This window comes from Sceloporus occidentalis, unplaced genomic scaffold (genome assembly GCF_023333645.1).
Source record: "Sceloporus occidentalis isolate IW3139 unplaced genomic scaffold, rSceOcc1.0.p SCAF_6, whole genome shotgun sequence".
Classification (NCBI taxonomy): domain Eukaryota; kingdom Metazoa; phylum Chordata; class Lepidosauria; order Squamata; family Phrynosomatidae; genus Sceloporus; species Sceloporus occidentalis.
In genome coordinates, this window is record NW_028316986.1 from 97,975,693 (window position 1) to 97,994,621 (window position 18,929).

Sequence of the window (18,929 nt, forward strand, 5' to 3'; positions counted from 1 at the left end):
GGATTCAGATAGGAAGAAAGGATGGAGTTGTACTTGGATTGCCAAGAAAGTGGTGGTGGTGGTGGTGGGGGGGGGGGGGGGGAAGCAGTGTTTTAGTTGCCCAAACTGGAATGTAAAAGATGCATGATTTTTCATAACTATTGTATTTCCATGCCAAATGATGCTGCTTCACTCAACACTGCTTTCTCGTTATGTAGCAGTAAAAAAGAAGAGGTCATCAAACTTAGCTGCCGTGTGAAGCTAGTCATTAAGCTGACATGCAGAGATACATTTCAGGTCACCATAGTAGACAGCAATGAAATAATATAGTCCAATGATCACATTGCTCTGGAAAAAACAATACTGAATAGCCACAATAAAATCTATTTCTGACCTAACCCACTCCAGGCACAGGTGCAAGGTATCCTTCATAGCCCTGTTTAGTCCCTCTATGTTCACACAGGCAGTGTGCCAATAAGGAAACTAAAATGTGTATACACTTTCTCACATCTCTGATTTGCACTCCTCCCTCTATGTTTGTTATTCCCTGTAATGACCAGGTATGTCAAGTGGGGAAAAGATTGAAGGAAACAGAGTTTTATTATATCCTATGATAGCCTTCCCGATGAGCCAGCATGGTGTCATGGTTTGAATGTTGGATAAGGACACTGGGAGACTAGGGTTTGAATCCTTTCTCAGCCATAGAAACCTATCGGGCGATCTTGGGCAAGTCCTGCTCTCTCAGCCTCAGAGAAAGAAAAGGCAAAGGCAAATCCTCTCTGAATAAATCTTATTGAGAAAACCCAATGGTAGGTTCACCTTAGGGTTACCATAAATTATAAAGACTTAAATACACACAAGAACAACAACAAGCCTTCCTCTCACTGATGTCTTTCAGGTGTTTTAGAAAACAACTTTATTGTTGTTGTGTGCTTTAAAGTAATTCCCAACTTATGACAACCTATCATAGGTTTTCTTGGCATGATTTCTTCAGAGGGCTTGTTTTTGCCTTCTTCTGAGGCTGAGAGAGTGTGACTTGCCCAAAATCACGTAGTGGGTTTCCATGGCTGGGCAAGGATTGAAACTCTGGTCTCCAGAGTTAAACTCTATTGCTCAAACTCCTATACTCTGCTATTGGAATACAATTCCAATTATCAACCAAACATTGGTGACAGTGGGAATTATGGTCCAACTCATCTGGAAGGAACCAAGTTCTGGATGGCTATGCTAGGAGGGTCCATAAAGTGATGCCATATCCACAACAGACTTGTTCAAACATCTATTGCATAATTTTATTGCTGTATTTAAAACAAAGCACAGGAAAGTCTGTACTTCCTCTTCCTCTACTGATCCAAAATGACATAAATGTGAATTTCAGATGAATAAGAGATCAAGTGATGATCTCATTACCATTTTGACAAGGGAAAAAGCTCATTATGATTTGCACTTTGCTGAGCAAACAACTTTTCTTTTCCTCCAAAGTTGCTTTTTGAAAGGAGTGTCTGAGCAAACATTTTCCTCTCTGTGCAGGAAGGCCTGTGTGAAGTACCAGGCTTTTCTCCCTGCGTGGGCACATTAGGGTGGACTCATTTTCCATCTGGGAGATTTAAATAACACATTATCTAAATCACCAAGATAGAAAAGATCAGCTAAAGACTGCTGCTTAAACTGGAGTTCCTTATTTTGTAAGTCACATATTACTGATAGAAGAACGCATATTTATTGGTTGCAAAAGCAACTCTAAAAGATCAAGTCAGACTTAAATAAAATGGTGCAATGTGGAGGGCCCTGGTTCAAGCTTCCAATCAACCCTTGCCATGCCCTTTTCCATTATAATCCATGTCATTCTCCCCCCTCAAACACACCTTTTTTTAAAAAAAAAACTCACACAAGAAGGTAGCATTCTGTGACAACTAAACATACTCTGCCCTGTTGGGGGGCTATTTTTCAGGATCTTAGCCCATTTATGTTTTTCTCTCTCAAAGTTTTGTTGGGGGTTTTGTTTGTTTGTTTGCTTGATTTTGGTACTTTTGAAATTTTAGGCTTCTCCCAAGGTTGCTAATATCAGTCTTCTGGTTGTGGATGGTGCCATTTTGACTACCTAACAACCAGCACCAGGCGAGCACAGTTTTGTATGATCAGCTTAGAAAACTTCTCAATACCAGATCCATAAAGGAAACAAGTGAAGTCAAGCAAAGTAAAAAGAAAATATCGACATTTCATTGCACTGCGGTAAAGACATTTCATTGCATTGCATTCCTGGATGGGGGTTAAAAATGAACACCTGAGGCTGAGAATAACAGAAATGTTCATAACATTAGAACAGTTTCCCAAAGGGACAGATGAATTTCCCTGATGTTGGACAGTAACTCCTATCATCCTTCACCACTGGCTTTGCTGGCTGTATGTTTAGCACCAGCTGAAGGATAACAGGATCCCCAATCCTGGCATTAAAAAAATATGGCAACAAACTGAATCCCTTCCCCAGGAAGATCAGTTGAAACCACCCCATTCATGTTTGATGACATGAATTCTTCCTCCCCTCAGCTGAACTATTTGGGGACAATCTAACAGATCAAAATAATGATGTTCTCTCTTCTTCCCATCAGCCGCCTGCTGATCTTCTGGCCTAACAGAGGATGTATCAGTACTATTAGTATTTGTTGTAACAGCTTTCCCATCTCCCAAAGAGTAATACCTCAACTGAGAGAGCTATTTCACCTGGAAATAATATAGGCGGGGTACATACCGCCACTTTGCGGCGCTCTGCCGCCGCCGCCAGTAGGTCCGCGGGGGAGCCGGAGCCTTCAGACGGCCCGACTCCCGCGCGGACCGAAAAAGAAGCTCCAAAATGGAGCTTCTTTTTTCGTCGCGTTTGCGACGTAGCGAGGCGCCAGGGGCGCACTCGCTACGTCACAAGCGGCGCGACGCGTACGGACGCTCAGCGTCCGATACGCAAAGATGGCGGCGCCCATGTGGAAGGGGCGCCGCCATCTTGTACGTATTCTATACGTACTAGGGTTAGGGGGGTGCGGAAGCACCGCCCCTTCCTAACCCTAGTACGTATAGAAGACGTACTATATGGCGGTATGTATCCCGCCATATATACTTTTCTCCCAAATTTAGGGAACCTCTTTTAGCCTCAAGGGCTATAGTCAATTTCAGAAATGTTTGGGGGTAGGGATCACATTCTAATGGTGAGCAAAGCCAAAATAATGCCACAAAAAATTTCTGGCATATTTTATTGTAAAGTTCTCCTTGCGTTCTGAAGGGAAAGAAAACCTGTACAGAAGCCACCAAACAGTGATTTCATGGAGAAGGGGCACAGCCAGTTAAACAACTCCTGAGGGCCAAATTTGGCACTGAGGGTAAGGTTCCCTCCTCCCTGTTTTACCTGAATCCACAATAAATCCACGTGGAGAGGACCTTCCTCAGTACGTCTATTAATGAAACCGAGAAAGGCCCTGATTTTTAAAATCAGTAGGGAAATGGCTGGAGTTTCAACCCTCAGCCTTGGGTACAGTGATATAGTAGGCCCTTGGTATTTGGTAGGATTTGGTTCCAGGAACTCCCATGGATACCAAAATCCATGGATACTCAAGTCCCACTAAATACAATGGCATAATTAAATGGTGTCCCTTATGGCCAGATCAATGTTGGAATTGGTAATTTTTGGAATAGTTTCAAGCCATGGATTGTTGAATCCATGGATAAAGAAACTGTGGCTATGGCTATATTATTGTCATAACACAACAACAAGCCTGTGCTAACAGGGCTTGGGATGGGATTATAAAAGAAATCAAGGGCAGCCCAGGCCTAGGTAATAGGAGGCCCCTGTTCTTCTTGGTAACCAGCTCAACACTTATGGCAACGATGACTCTGCAATGCAGAACGTGTCCACCATCTCCATACTGTTTATAGATGATGGTGTGGAGAAGCTAAGCAAAAGTGGTTTGTCCAGTGATCTCCAAGCAAAGTGACTATCCAGTTCACATTCTGAATCACGGCATCACAAGCAGTTTCGGAACTGGTGTGCTCAACAGGACTCCACTAGTAAGCCTCTTTTCAATGCACATAATTCAAAGGAGCGTCTCTGATCATGTCCAAAGTCCTTTTCATTTTACAATTGAATAGTTAAGCTGATAAAGGTTGCCAGGTCACATGTTGCAACTCGATCATAAGCAAGAATTACATGCCTGTAATTCAGCTATTAAATCTCACTGCATGGTCCCACAGCAGTCACTTTCTCACAAGCTTAACCTCCCTCTCAGGATTGTTGCGGGGAGGTATGAAAAAACAATTTTGACTCAGAAAGGGGACTGTGCTGGAATGAACATCCAGCTCCTTCGAAAGAAGGTTGTTGAAGGTGCAGCTCTACGCGTGCCTACTCAGAAGAAAGTCCAACGGGGTTCAGGGCCAACAACTCAAAGGAACTGAGGAAGTGGACTGAAACCCAGGAAATCTGGTGGTAAAATAAATGGGCGCACCTTAAAGATGACATTAGGCAACTCTCCCACTAGTCCTTTTCAGGCTGAAACAGATTAAGAGGAACTAACTTCGGAGCATACTGGTGCAGGAGTGTCACCTGAGCTGCCCACCTGTGGGCTTAATCCAAGTAGCCTAATGTTGTAACATTCCCACCAGACAGAATGCAAACAGGATTTGCAAACAGCTCTTTTGCTTGCCACGTGTCCGGAAAATCTGTGCACTATTATTATTATTATTATTATTATTATTATTTTCTTATATCCCGCCTTTCTCCCAACATAGGACTCAAGAGAAAGTGATATCACAGCTGAACATCCCTCCTCCTTCTCCCCCACCTGTTTTAAATAATACTTCTGCAAGGGAAAATGAATATACAGTTCAAAAAAGCTGCTATAATAATAATAATAATAATAATAATAATAATGTTTGTTTATATCCCGCCTCTCCCTACGGATTGAGGTGGTTTACAAAACAAATGTCAATAAAATACACAGTACAAATAAAATCCAAAACTTAAGTAATCTCCTACCCCTCCCTCCCTCCCTATCTTAAAACAAGAACAAAACAACTCAGGGTAAAAACGAATTAAAATATACTTAAAATGACAAGACTGTCAAAACTAGCAAACTAGAGGTGAGACATCTTCGGGGGGGGGGGGGGGGACAAGGGCTATCAGTGGAGCAGGAGGTCAGTCATCATCATCAACAACCTCAGCCTCATCTTGCTTTCTCCCCAAAACTGGAATTCAAAGTGGGCCCCAGTTTGAAAGAAGTATACAATTTAAAGCTGTTTGACACTGGAGCACACTCTCTTGGAGTGTGGTGGCGTCTCCTTCCTTGAAGGTGTTTAAACAGAGGCTGGATGGCCATCTGGATGTCAGTGGGGATGCTTTGATTGAGAGTTCCTGCATGGAAGAATGGGGTTGGACTGGATGACCTTTGGGGGTCTCTTCCAACTCTTTGATTCTGTGATTTTAAGACACACAAAAAGTGAACATTAAAACGGAATTAAACTTCAAAGACACAGTCGACTTGTTACTCTGGACGATCAGTCTGTCAAGGGATCTTGCAGCACCTTTGAGACCAAGGAAGAAGAAGTTGGGAGCAGGCACTTTTCCAGACCTGAGCCTCCTTCCTCAGAGGCCAGTTTGCCCCCATCGACTGGGACTGTCCCCTTGCTGCCCATCCTCGAAAGCATTCCCACCGCCCCAAAGCTCCTCCTTCCCTCCCAGTCATGAGACTCAGCCTGGGTTAGGACTCTGGAGGCCAGGGTTCGAATCCCAGCTCAGCCATGAAGCCCACTGGCTGACCTTGGGCAAGTCACACTCTCTCAGCCTCAGGGGAAGGCAAGGGCAGTCCTCTGAAGACACCTTGCCAAGAAAACCCCTTGACAGGGCGGCCATAAGTGGGAAGAAACTTGAAGAAATGCCCTCTTGGCTCTCCCCTCTGGGGCCCGCATTAAGCCTGGGCAGTTAAAGCGGTCTCAAACCCAAATGCAGCCCAAGGCTCAAACCCTCCCCCCCCCCACTAGAAACGGAGCCAGGATTCGAACTCAGGTCCCAGAGTGAAAGCATGCCAGCCGGCTCCCTCCCTCTCCCTCTCTCTCTGCCCCAGCAGCACTTACCACTTGGGAGAAAAGAAGAGGCAGAGGCGAAGCAGGCAGCCCTCCAAGGACTCTGCTAAGGCTCCCGCCTTTCCTTGCTGGGCTTCCTCTCAGCTTCCCATCCCAAGAGGCAGCCCTTGGCCCCAGGAAGAAGAAGGAGAGCCAGCCTCTGAAGTGAAGGGACTCCAAAGAGAAAGGGAAATCCACACTGAAACCCCCAGAGGAGCGGGCTCTTCTCTAGAGCAAGCCTAGGACTGAGAGAGAGAGAGAGAGAGAGCTCTAGTCGCCTCCTGCCTTATTTTGTAAGAGAGAGATAATCCTGGGAGGCGGGATCAGTTGCAACTGCCTGCCTTGTAGAGTGGAAAGGCAAGACTTCCACCCACACTGCAGAAATAATCCGGGTTGACCCCGCTTTAACTGCCCTGGCTTAGGGCCAGGGCATTCAGGGAAAGGTAGTTTGTATTGGGTGTTGTTGGGTTTTTTTAACATTTTTAATGAGCCTATATGGTTTAGAATTTACTCAGGAAGAGGCTCCTGTTGCACCAAATAAACCTTGGCTTTATGGAAGAACGTTTACGGCAAGAATGTAGCTGGCCGAGGAGGGAGACTATACCTTCCCTCTTCTCTGGGGTTAGTGGCCCAGGACCCCAGTGGAAGTGGGGGAACCGCAAAGAACACAAACACTCCTAGGGAGTTTATCACACCGGGGCTGATTTCGGCATTAAAGAGAGATTAAAGCACATTTAAAGCATCCCACAAATAAAGTGAAAATGGCGAGTAAGTGAGCAAATGGTTATCAGACGCAATTGCACAAGTAAAGCATTGTTGCTGAAATCCCAGAAGTAAAAAAGATGTGCGTTAATGCTTCTTTGTGACTCGTGGAGGATTTTGTGCAACATCGTGTGAAGTCGTTTCACATAATTACTTCCAGGATATTCATGGGATAAACTCCTGAGCTCCTTCGTGTGATAAACTCCTATGTTTTTACCTGAAAAAACACTTCTCTAGGAATCTCTCAGTCCTCCAGTGCAACTTTTGGTTAAAGTTGACCATAGAGTTGAGCTGGAGGACTGAGATATTCCTAGAGAGACCATATTAATCCAATCCATGAACAATCAAATCTGCAAAAGTTGAAGCCGCAAATGTGGAGGGACAAGTGTGGTGTCAAAGGTGCAATGGTTACAATCATACAACAGTTGCAAGTATTTCACAGTTATGATCTCCAATACAATTTCTCTCCCATTCAGTATCCTCTTAACTCAATTCTCTTCAACTCCTTTCAGCTGTCTTAAACTCCCCCTTCGTCTCCCACTCAACTGCTACTCAACTCTACTCCCACTTCCCACAACAAACTACCATTCCCAGAATTCTCTAGCATTTAGCCATGGCAGTTAAAGCGGTGTCAAAACAGATTATTTCTCCACTGCGGATGGAAGGACCCTTTATCTGTGGGACTCAGGTTGCATCCACACTGAAGGAATAATCCCATGTGACCCCACTTTAACTGCCATGGTTCCATGCTATGGAATTCTGGGATTTGTAGTTTTGTGTTTGTTGGGGGGGTTGTACTAACATTACTCATACATCATCACTCCCTATGTCATGGAATGTAATGGCGATATTTGTGACATAACTACCAAAATTATACGTTTAAAGTACAATATATGGACACAGCCTAAATGTATTGATCCTTCCCAGTAAGAGAGCTCTGGTGCCACAACAAACTACATATCCCAGCATGGAGCCATGGTAGTTAAAAGTGGAGTCAAACCATGTTATTTCTGCAGTGCAGATGCAGCCTCAGGGCTGGGTTCCAGCCCTCCCGTGCTCTTAGGCAAAGAAAACAACCTATTTGGGCTGTCGTGAAAGGGAAGCAAATTGTGATTTATTTTCCTCTTGTTGTATTTTGACTGTCAAGGATAAAGAGAAGGATGTTAGATTGGTGTTTTTATTTTTTCTCTCCACTTTTTTGGTTTCATATATTTGTTATTGTGTGCCTTCAGGCCATTTCCAATTTAGGATCAAGTGGTTTTCTTGGCAAGCTTCTTCAGAGGACAGTTTGGCCTGGCCACCCTCTGAGGCTGAGAGAGTGTGACTTGCCCAAAGACACCCAGTGGGCTCTATGGCCAAGTAGGAATTCAGACTCTGATCTCAAGGGTCATAATCCAATGCTGAAACCACTAGGTTGCACTGGCTCATCATCTCGTGTATTTATTCTTTATTTATTTTATTCCTATGCCACCTTTCTACTAAATTGGATTGAAGCTGGCTCCCAAAAGATACTTTTAAAAAGTACAGTTTTAAAGGCACAGTTGAAAACATTGTGTTAATATATAACAAGTTCAAAATATAAAACCATGAAAAACATACCAAGTTAAAAACATGAAAACCTTAAAAACATACAAAAGCAATGCCTTGGCTAGCTGTGGTGGGTGCTTTAGAAACACACATACACATCCCTTAACATGGAGGAATGTGGGTGACATTTGCTGTTCTGCCTCAGGCAGCAAAATGTCTTCAGCTGGCTCCGTGGGTGTGCAGTTGTGCTTTTGGAAGCAGGCATGCAGTGTCCAAAGACACAATGTCTGTGTAACATGAATCAGACACACAACCTGTGCTCAGCAGTATGACTGCTGTAGAATATGTCAAATGATCATGAAGACTGTCATTCCATTAGCAAATCTTATGCAATCCTGTGCCCAATTGTTGTTGTATGCCTTCAAGTCCTTTCTGACTGTAAGGTGAACCTATCATGGGGTTTTCTTGGCAAGATTTCTTCAGAGGAGGTTTACCATTGCCTTCCTCTGAGGCTGAAAGTGTGTGACTTGCCCAAGTTCACCCAGTGAGTTTCATGGCTGAGCAGGGAATTGAACCCTGGTCTCCAGATGCATAGTTTAGTGCTCAAAGCCAGTTACATGGAATAAATTCCATTGAAGACTGTGGCCAAGATGTGACTGGATTCTGGCATCCTAGAGCCCCACCATTGTATTTAATGTTGCAGATCTGGTGGATGAAGTCTTTCCCTGGGTGGGGGCTACTGGGTGGTGAGCACCCCCCCTTCCATCCTCCAGTCCAAATGGCATCTAAATTCCCAGGTAGCTTGGTTTGAGCACTGGACTATGACTCTGGAGACCAGGGTGCAGTTCCCTGCTCAGCCATGCAACCCCCTGGGTGACCTTGGGAAAGTCACACACTCTCAGCCTCAGGGGAAGGCAATGGCAAACCTCCTCTGAAGAAATACTGCTAAGGAAAACCCCACAATAGGTTTGTCTTAGGGGCACCAAAAGTTGGAAAGGACTTGAATGTTGATAGAGCCAAATTCAATTTTTAGGATTGGAGGATGGAGCTATATCCAGGTGCTGTTCAGCTGTTGTTGTGCAGCTGGGGAAAAGGCATTATGTAAGCAGGTACTGGATACCCCTTTTACAATGCCCAAGAAACTACTACTGCTGCTGAGAATACCTAGTGAATGGCACTTTTTTCTGAGTAGACATGCATGGGATTGCCATCTTACCCAGATACATTTTGACCAGTTAATCAATTGTCTTCTGGGTGAGTCAGACAGTACTTCTGAAAGGGAGAGAAAGATCCCCCCCCCCCCCCCGGATTATGTATGCATGTCTAGGCTGCAGCAAGTTTCATCACAGAAAACCAGAAACTCTTTGAAGATGGCATTTGCTGTCTGGCTGCAGTTTTTATAAGTAGTTGTGTTGAAATTCATAGATTTTTCTTCTTTCTCCTTAAAAACGATTGATTAATTGGGACACTTTTTTTAGCTGATAAAAAGTATGTTTAATTGATGGCTCTCCCCAACGTGTCAAATTTCAGCACGATTTGTTGTAAATCTATCTCTGGGAGGGCACAAAATTCTTTCTCCAGTTGAGGTGCTGTCAGAGTAAGGCCTTGGAGCAGAGATCTAGGGCCGAGCTCAGCAGAATGAATGGGAGATCTGATGAAAGTAAAGTAATACACATTACTACCGGAAGAGCTTGAATCCCATTAAGTCTTGAGTGGGGAAACTTTTATGAGTAGAGGACTGGGTTTGTTTTTTCCCTAGACCTTTCTGTGGGTCAGATGAGACAGGGGGTCAGGCACACCATAAATGGATTCCTGAGCCCCTCAAGATCATTGGGTGTACAGCCAGGAGCTCAGTTTCTTTCTGTGTGGGCAGTTTGATCATCTACCCCCACATAGTACCTTCCTTCATGTGGGACACTTGAAGCCTCAAAGGGTCAGTTGAGGCATCATGAACTGATGCTTCTTATGGGACCATGCATATGTAGAAACACCACCGGTTTGATGAAAGCTGCCTTTGCCTGATCCTTTCCTTGGATTAGGGAGGACATGAAGCTAACCTTGATCCCTTTGACTTTGACTTCCTTGATTTCAGTTCCTAATTGCTAAAGGTAAGGAGAACTGAACCATGCATCCTCATATATGTGTGCTTCCAAGTTGCATCACTCATTCAAGAATGCCCACTATGTATATTTTCTTCTTCATGACAAATCAAGAGGGAGATCAAAGGGATGAGGAAAGACCTGTGAAAGGGTGTATCCCCAGAACAGAACTGAGGAGCTTTGCAGCATGGATTACAAGATTCACCATGCCTGCATGAGACCCCTGAGGTCAGTATATAAGATGTTTTAACTGTATTTGTTGGTGTTTAAATCTGCTGCTCCCTCTCCCCAGCACTTGAGGTTCAGAATCCTGTTGGTATACTTCACTGGTATATTATATGGAGATGTAGGTGGGAGAAGACTGAGGATGCTGCAGCTATGTATGGCTGCTTGGAATACAAAGGAGGAATTTCTCTTAATTTCGAATGAAAAGAAAGTGGGGCCAGAACGCAATCACGTGAATTCGCTAGTTCAGCAAATTTACATGAATTCAAATTGCATTCGAACTGACTTCCCATTGCCCAAAAATAGCCTGCCATTGCCCGAAATTGTGTGTGGTAGTCTATCACGCTAGAACGTTAAACCCCATGATTGCGTTCGGATTGCCATTGGATTATACTTCCAATTTCTCTTGTCTGATAAACTCCTTTGTGTGTCTTCCCTCACTATTGTTGCATGACCATGGAAAAAAGTACAATCATTAGCATAATGGGCCAACAGGATTCTGACCACAATTAGGAAATAGGATTCCAGATCAGATGATGTAACTTGTAGGCAGTGGTGAATAATCACAGATCTCATTCCAGAAACAAAATATGTACCATAAATATAAGCAGACAGCTCTTCAGTTATTTTAGCTTTATATAGCTACTCACTTCTCCCAGAACTTTGGAAGTTATAACACAGTTCAGTACATTTCTACTTGGAAATTACTCTCTTTGAGTTCAACGAGGTAAATAGTCCCAGGCAAGAGATATAAGAATGCAGCCTTTCCATCATTTGAGCAAAAAGAACATTGGGGCCTTACACCATCTTAGTGTACTTTATGTACAAATATGCACGCAAAGCATAAATAAAGCAGATTCTTTTGACAGGGAAGAAGATACACAACCCTGCATCAGATCACCAAATAGATACCCTGTGCCCTGTAGCTTTTCAGCTTCAGCCAAGCCTCAAGGTATTTTGTTCCCCTCTGGAAAGGAAGGTCGATCAAGTTTCATGGGTCTTACTTCCAAGTAACAGTGCAAAGGATCAAAGCTTTCATTTGTACAGAAACCAGGATCTTGTAAGGTGTTTTCCTTTGATCTAGCAGCAATAAGTGTCAGGCTAACAGTATCAGGGAGAGCTAATTAAGTGAAGTTGACAGCTCCAGGGGAAAGAGATTACATTTCTTTTATTCTAGCATCTGTTCAAAGTATACATTTCCCAAATTAGCTCATTCCTCCTTCCATGGCTCTGTCTATACATATTTCTGGAAGGATCAGAGTACAAAATGGACTAGCATTATAAAGCTGCTGAGAAACAAGGACAACTTTTTAAAAATATTAGGTCTCTCACCCCACCCTCAACAACTACAGCACATTTCTGAGACCTGGCTTTTTTAAAAAAGCTTTTTCAGTAAATACATGGGGGAATGTGTCTGCTTTCTAAGAGAGTTTCTACTCTACACAATTACAGCAGTTTGATGCTATTGTAACTAACATGATTCCATCCTGGGATTTGTGGTATAAGGATTTCTCCACTGGAGAGCCTCAACAATCTAAAACTACAGATCCTAACATTCTGCCGTATGGAGCCATGACAGTTACTTTGCTAGTTCAATGGTAATTATAGGATAAACTCAACGGTTGGTCTTAACTAAAGAAAACTCATTGGATGTTGATTTACCAAATTCCCACTGATTCAGTGGGGTTCCTTTAACTGGTACTAAAAACTGCATTTAACCCTATGAACTTTGTCAACATAGCTAAAAATAATAGCACCTCTCAGTATAGTACACTCGTTGCTATCTGAATCACTTCAGCTCTCACCTCATTTAACTTCTGTTCCAATTCATTTGCAAAGCCATTTTAAAAAACAACAGTCTACTGGTGGCAAGCTGACTTTCCCTCCTCCTTGATGTCTTTTTCTCTCTCTCCTCAACTATATTAATGCTCTTGCCAAGATTCTCCTTCACTACCTAATTTCCATAAGCTCACATCCCAGCTTGTGTTTGATGTGCAGGTTGTTGCAAAGAAACATATGAGCAGTCAGAAACCAGAGTTACAGGGGGAGGGATTTCCAGAAAATAGCCACATCATGAACAGCTGTTTATGAGAAACAGAAAATATGTCAACAATTCCAGAAGGGGAAGGAAAGTTTTCCTAATCAAGTTATGACGAGACACAAATAACTGGTTATCATAACACACTTGTCATACTACTGCCTCTCCTTCTCAGTTTCTTTTGGGTTACCCCTCCCAGATTACATTACAGTTGTGATGCTGAGGTGGACAGGGGAAGAATATGTTTTGTACTAGAGGGCAGAAGCATTGAGCTATGAATTTCCCCCTTCCCCTCTTTTAAGTAATGATGAATAACCATTTTATCAAAACCTGAAGGCAAAACATGTTTAACTATCATGGTAATTAACCATTTTGGAGTAGAAATGGCTTAGAGCTATAAGTATAACTAATTACTTTTTAAAAACAACTTGCAAGCAAAAGTAACTTAATTTCTCTACCCATAGAGATATTTATGTATGTGTGTGCATGCATTAATTTCCACAGTGATTCAACTGTGAAAGCACACTCACTCTGTTTTGTTTATCTCTTCCACAAGAATGACATGTGGCGGGGGGGGGGTGTCTGTTTCTCTGTTCTACATAGCATTGATTTACAAAATCTTCATTAATATTATCAATTTTTAATGGGGGAAACAATGAACTGTTACATAAAGATATCAATTCTGATTGGAGATGCCAAGTTGAAATAGAAAGATCCTGGGAAAAAGCAGAGTGATTTCCCCTCCAGCACTAGCTGGATAAGCAGTGGTGAATTACTCTTGCTGAAAGATTGACAATGGGCAATGAGAGAGATAGCAAAGATAAGTTTGTGAAGATAATGGACTCTGTTTATATCTCAGGTTACAGACATAGCAATGGATCAAGGCTCACTAACAGCAACACACATGACATTTTGGCACACTTAAAAACAAACTAAAAGTGAATTTAACATAAGTATTGCCATGAAAAAGGTTATCTAAATAAGATAGTCACTTCGGAGTTTACTGTTAATTTTATAAAACCAATAAATAAATAAACAAATAAGAATTTGTTTCATGTCAATTGCAAAACTACCTCTTCACTTTCAAGAGTTTAAATGTACTTGAAATGTGATACATTTTAATGCAAAAAGCACAGGATAAATATTTGATCAGAGGAACATGCAAAGTGCTTAAGGGATAACAGGGGGACAGCAAAATTACCCTTCTTAGTAGTGGAGCACATGTTTTGCTTGTTCAAGTTCAAAGTGCCTAGTATCTCTGTCACCGACAGTTTAGAAACCCTGGGAGCCACTGTCTGTCAGTAGCCTCAGATGATATGGAAAGAAAGAGACAACAATATTTTGAAGGATGGACACAATGATCTAAATCCAACTTTAGTCTTACCTGGCATGGTTCCACAGAAACAAATGAGGATTCAATTAGTTGTGACTAGCAAAGCTCATTCATTTTGATGGACTAATGCCTAATATGTCAACACTATTTACAGTTTAGCTAGTTTATTGTAACTGCTGCTGCAATTTTACATATATTTACCTGTACATAAATGGAAGTGAATACAACGGATTGGATTATAGTATGGTTTAAGTCCTATTTTTAGTTCCAGCTAGTCTCATTGAAATCTATAGCATTCACCTATGTGTTTACCTATAATTAATCTATTGATTAAAGAGTGTCTGTGAATGCTGGGTTCCGTAGGCCCTGTTTCAGAGAATGGAAATGGCAAAACCACCTCTGAGTATTAGTTGCCTAAGAAAACTCTATGAACTTTATGAGGTCACTATAAATCAACAAGCAACTGGAAGGGACATGTATGCACACTCCAGTGAGGATTAACAACAAGGATCCAGGCCTGCATGCAGGGACGTAGCCAAGGGGGGGGGGGTTCTTGGGGTCCGGACCCCCCCTTCCATTAGAAAAATGAATGGTGTGTGCTGCTGCGCCACCGCACCCAAGCCCCATTATAATGGTGGCACTTAGTCTGGAACCCCCCTTTCCTAAAATCCTGGCTATGTCCCTGCTGCATGTCCCATCTCTCACTTTCAATCGCATTTGGTCATGATTAATTTTAACTAGATCAGAGGACCTCAGTGCTAATGATTATTTATGCAATGAACCTGGCTCTGAAGTGGATGATCAGGGACCATGTGCTGCTGGTAGCCATTTCCTCAGCATGCCTGCAGTGTCATGCAAACATGCTCCCAACAGTGAACATCCAATTATAATGTCATTTGGAAGTACAATTAGAGAAAAAGACATGCACTTTAAATGATTACTATGATGAAGAACCAAACAGATCTTTTGATAATGAATATAATCAAAGCTCAGCTCAGCCTACTGACAAAGTAAGGAGATCATAAAGTGCAGTGTGGAGGTTTTTTTTCCTCCTTTATTACTTTTATCCCATTGGATGCTGATGAATGCAAAACCAACTGAGATTAATTAACTACAAGTGTTAGGTCTGCAATCTGAGTATGCTATTGCATATTTTTGATAATATGCATGGTGTCAGATAATTTAAGATAAATGTATTTAAATATATTCACAGCCTCTTATCAAATCTGCTGGGTAAGAAATGTATTAAAAGTCAGAGACAATTCAACAAATGTGCATGATTGCCAGATGTGCTTATCCTTGGCTAAAATATGTAAGGCATCATGTGCCATGATATGCTGAGTTGTTAGTATTGCTCAACTGGCTTTTACATTTCTGAAGCCTTGTGAAAATGCCAACAAATGACAAAACAAAATAAGAACTTTATTTTCCCTTTCCAAAATGTGATAAGGTAAAAAGTTCTGGAACAAGGTAGTAACTGCAAATATTGACATTTAAACACAGTATTTCTCTCTCTCTCTCTCTCTCTCTCTCTCATACACACACACACACCACAGTGGGAACATAGTATGAATGTATCACTTCAGAATATGATTTACTGTGAATTGATCAGAATCTGCATACCAAAAGTATGAAGAGCAGGGTGATCTTGCTGATGTCCCAAATACAGTGGGAATATTAATGGAAGACAATGGCCTGAATTTTATAGAACCATAGCATGGTAGTGCCCCATGAACCATTCAGTTTGCCCCCCTGCTGAGTGCAGGATTGTTAGTTTCAAGTTCAACTGGAGTTCACATGTGCAAACAATGAGATGTACATAAGAGTTCATTCACAATCAAGGGCATCACTAAGGGGATACAGGGGATTATACTGACCACACCAGGTGAAACCCTGGAAGAGAAGTGACACCCAATTGGGCCATCCTCCCACTGCATCTCTGCCCACTTCGCTGCGGAGGTAGAGATGGAGGCTGAGTGTCCCTCGCCTGGTTTGCTGCAGTGGTGGAGGTCTCCTCACAAAGAGACCTCCACCATTGCCATGAATGAGAGGGCCAAGAGCTCCTCTCCCAGCTTTGCCACAGTGGCGGAGGCTCCTCATGATGAGACGTCAGCCACTACCACAAGGGAAAGAGTCAAGCACGCCCTTTTGGCTACCACTTCCCTGAGTGACACCAGGGTGGGGATACAACTGCTCACAATTTAGCAATTGATTGAGTGGGTCTCATCTAGTTGGGATTATCACTTGGATTCAAGCCATGAAGAGAAAGATCCAAGTGTTGACATAAAGCATGAGAGGCTCCGTGTTATGCGGCTGTATCCTACTTATGACTTAGTTTATTCATGAGTGATGCACTTCCATAGGAACAACTATCAAAATATAATTGCAGTGGTTTTCTGGAGATTCAGGTTTTAGGCCCAAAACAGAGGTATAAAAAGTGCTTTATTTTCTGACATCAGGAGATTCACATGCAAATATATACTAGTCTTGATTGTGAATGCTCCTGTTTTAATTATTATTTGGACCACACCATTTCATTGCAAACCATTGTTCCATATTTGCTGTCTCATAGGGAAGATGAATCAGTTTTAGGTTGGGTAAAATAAGCAGAATTGGTATATTGTAGGGGCAAAACTATTTTATTTTATTACACACACACACACACACACACACACACGGAAGTAGAGAAAAATGGTAATATATAATATATCTATTACTTTGGGGGGGGTCAATATTGTATGTTTATTTTTGTGTAGTAGTTTGTTTTGCTATTTTGTGTTATTATTTTCCGTGTTTTGAATATATTTATAGAAATTGTTTGTGATTGTGTTTATGTTTAATAAAAAATTTTTTTTTTAAAAAAAGTTCCTGTTCTTTCCAATTGTATATTGGGTTAAAATAAATTGAGCTGGGATAAACAATACTTGTATGGATCTTCAAAATAAAATGGGAAAGAACAGGAACAAAACCTGGGACATTTTGGTCTTTTTAGTCAGTGTCAGAATCCAGCATATTCTGTCATAACTGGGTATTGTAATGTTTTAATTAGTATAATAGTTAGGTAAAAGAATGATGGGAGGTGTATTATTAGTAGAGATTACTGGTGATGTTTCAAAGGGATTTTTGGTACTCGGTGCAGGAATGTGCAGATGTGTGGCGGGAGAAATTTTCTCAGTGTTAGCAAGTGGGAAACAGAAAGTAGAGATGAGATGAGAACTGTATTGGGGGCTGAGTGAAATGATGGAGTGTGAAAGAGAGGGTTGGTATGTTTTAATTTGTTAACAAATTAGTACAAAGCCTGCAAAAATTGTGGACACTATAATGTTAATGTTAGGCCATTGTTTTGGGGGGTGGGGGATGAGGGCACTTCTGTCTTCGGATGTATTCAGTCTTCAGAGGTAACACTTAAGGTTTTTCTGGAAGAAGGTTTTGCTTGCAATACAGAAGACTTGTTCACTGAGCTCGGGGGGGGGGGGGGGGAGAGCAGGTTTTGATAGTCACCCTGGATGCATCCCAAGATTTGAATCATAGCTCAAGCTCTTTAATTTGGAATATCATGCCAAATGTCCTTGTAAGTCTCCTACTGGACTCTTCTTCCTTCCTAACCTCTCCATCTCCCTAGAGTTTGTGAGCCTCATTTGAGTGTCTGTTTATTCACCCTTGAATTAGCAATGCTAGCCGCTTGCAGGTGTTCTGCTAGCTCATGTGATGAATTAAATTATGCTGGAGGAAGCAAAAGCATAAAAGAAATATTTCAAGGATGATTGAATGCAGAAAAGGTGTTCATGCCTTATTAATGTGGGTGGTTTAATCTAGAAAACAATACCAGCTTCACTTTTCTCCCAAATGAGACTGGGATGTTTATTGCAAGTGGCAAGTTAAGAATATTTTAGGAGAGCAAGGGATAAGAAGACAACTAAGTGTAACTCAAGCAACTTAAACATCTTATAAATCCACTCTAGCTCACATTTCACCATTCCCTCTCTCCAAACTGCTCACTCTGTCCTAACATTCCCTCCCATATACCTCCCCTCTCTCCCCAGTAACCAACCCCTTGGACTCAGTTCCACCCTTTCCCAAGTAGCCATTTCCACATAAGATTTAAAACAGTCTCTTGGACCCAAATATGGGATGTGAGGAGGAAACAGCAGCCATCTTGCAACACTTTCTGTCCATTATGTACCACAGAGTCCAGAAAAAGGTAGTCTTGAAGCTGAGTGTTGGACTGGAAATATGACTATTTTAGGATGACATTCTCAATTTTACTGTGTTCTTCAATAGATTCCACTCTCTTGGGGAGCTTTTGGAGCCTGAGGCCCCATACAGACAGGCCAAAATAAAGCTGCTTCAAGTCACTTTGGAGGTAGGCTGTTTAAACAATGCATGTGACCTACAAGCCCAGAAGCTGTGCCAAAGCCACAATCCAGTCCTAAGGACTGGAGCACAGCTTTGGTGCAGCTTCTGGACTCTTAGGAGGCATGCATCATTTAAACAGCATACCTCCAAAGTGACCTGCAGCAGCTTTATTTTGGCCTGTCTGTATGGGGCCTAAGAAACCTTAGAAAGATCTGATGAAGATTTATTTGGGTTCACCAAACTCTATAGCAGCAAAATGGTAAATATCAAATTGTGTTGGAACTCTTCCATGTTCAGGAATGACAAAAGAGCAACAAACAAATAGTACAGCTGTTCCCACCATCAAGATCCTTAACTTAAGGGCTGTGCAGACCACCCCTGAAGGGGCAGCCTGCAGCTGCCTCCGTCTTTGTCACACTGGGGCTGCGGCAACTGCACTCCCCAACCCTATCTAGCCTTTCCATGGTGCAAAAAGGAGCCACTTTTTATTGCTCTTCCTTGCACCCTGGAA

At 42.2% G+C, this 18,929-nt stretch overlaps 1 protein-coding gene across 2 annotated transcripts in view; it reads right to left on the minus strand.

Annotated features, from left to right (window-relative positions):
• PKIB (cAMP-dependent protein kinase inhibitor beta) overlaps nucleotides 1-6,347 on the minus strand; it is a 68,559-nt gene extending 62,212 nt beyond the window's left edge. The window contains exon 1 of one of the 2 annotated variants that reach the window (XM_089530475.1): nucleotides 6,091-6,347. The gene's annotated coding sequence lies outside the window, so the exon portion shown is untranslated. The remainder of the gene's footprint in view (nucleotides 1-6,090) is intronic. The other variant, XM_089530474.1, reaches the window with a different exon arrangement.
• Between the last annotated feature and the right edge of the window lie 12,582 nt (nucleotides 6,348-18,929).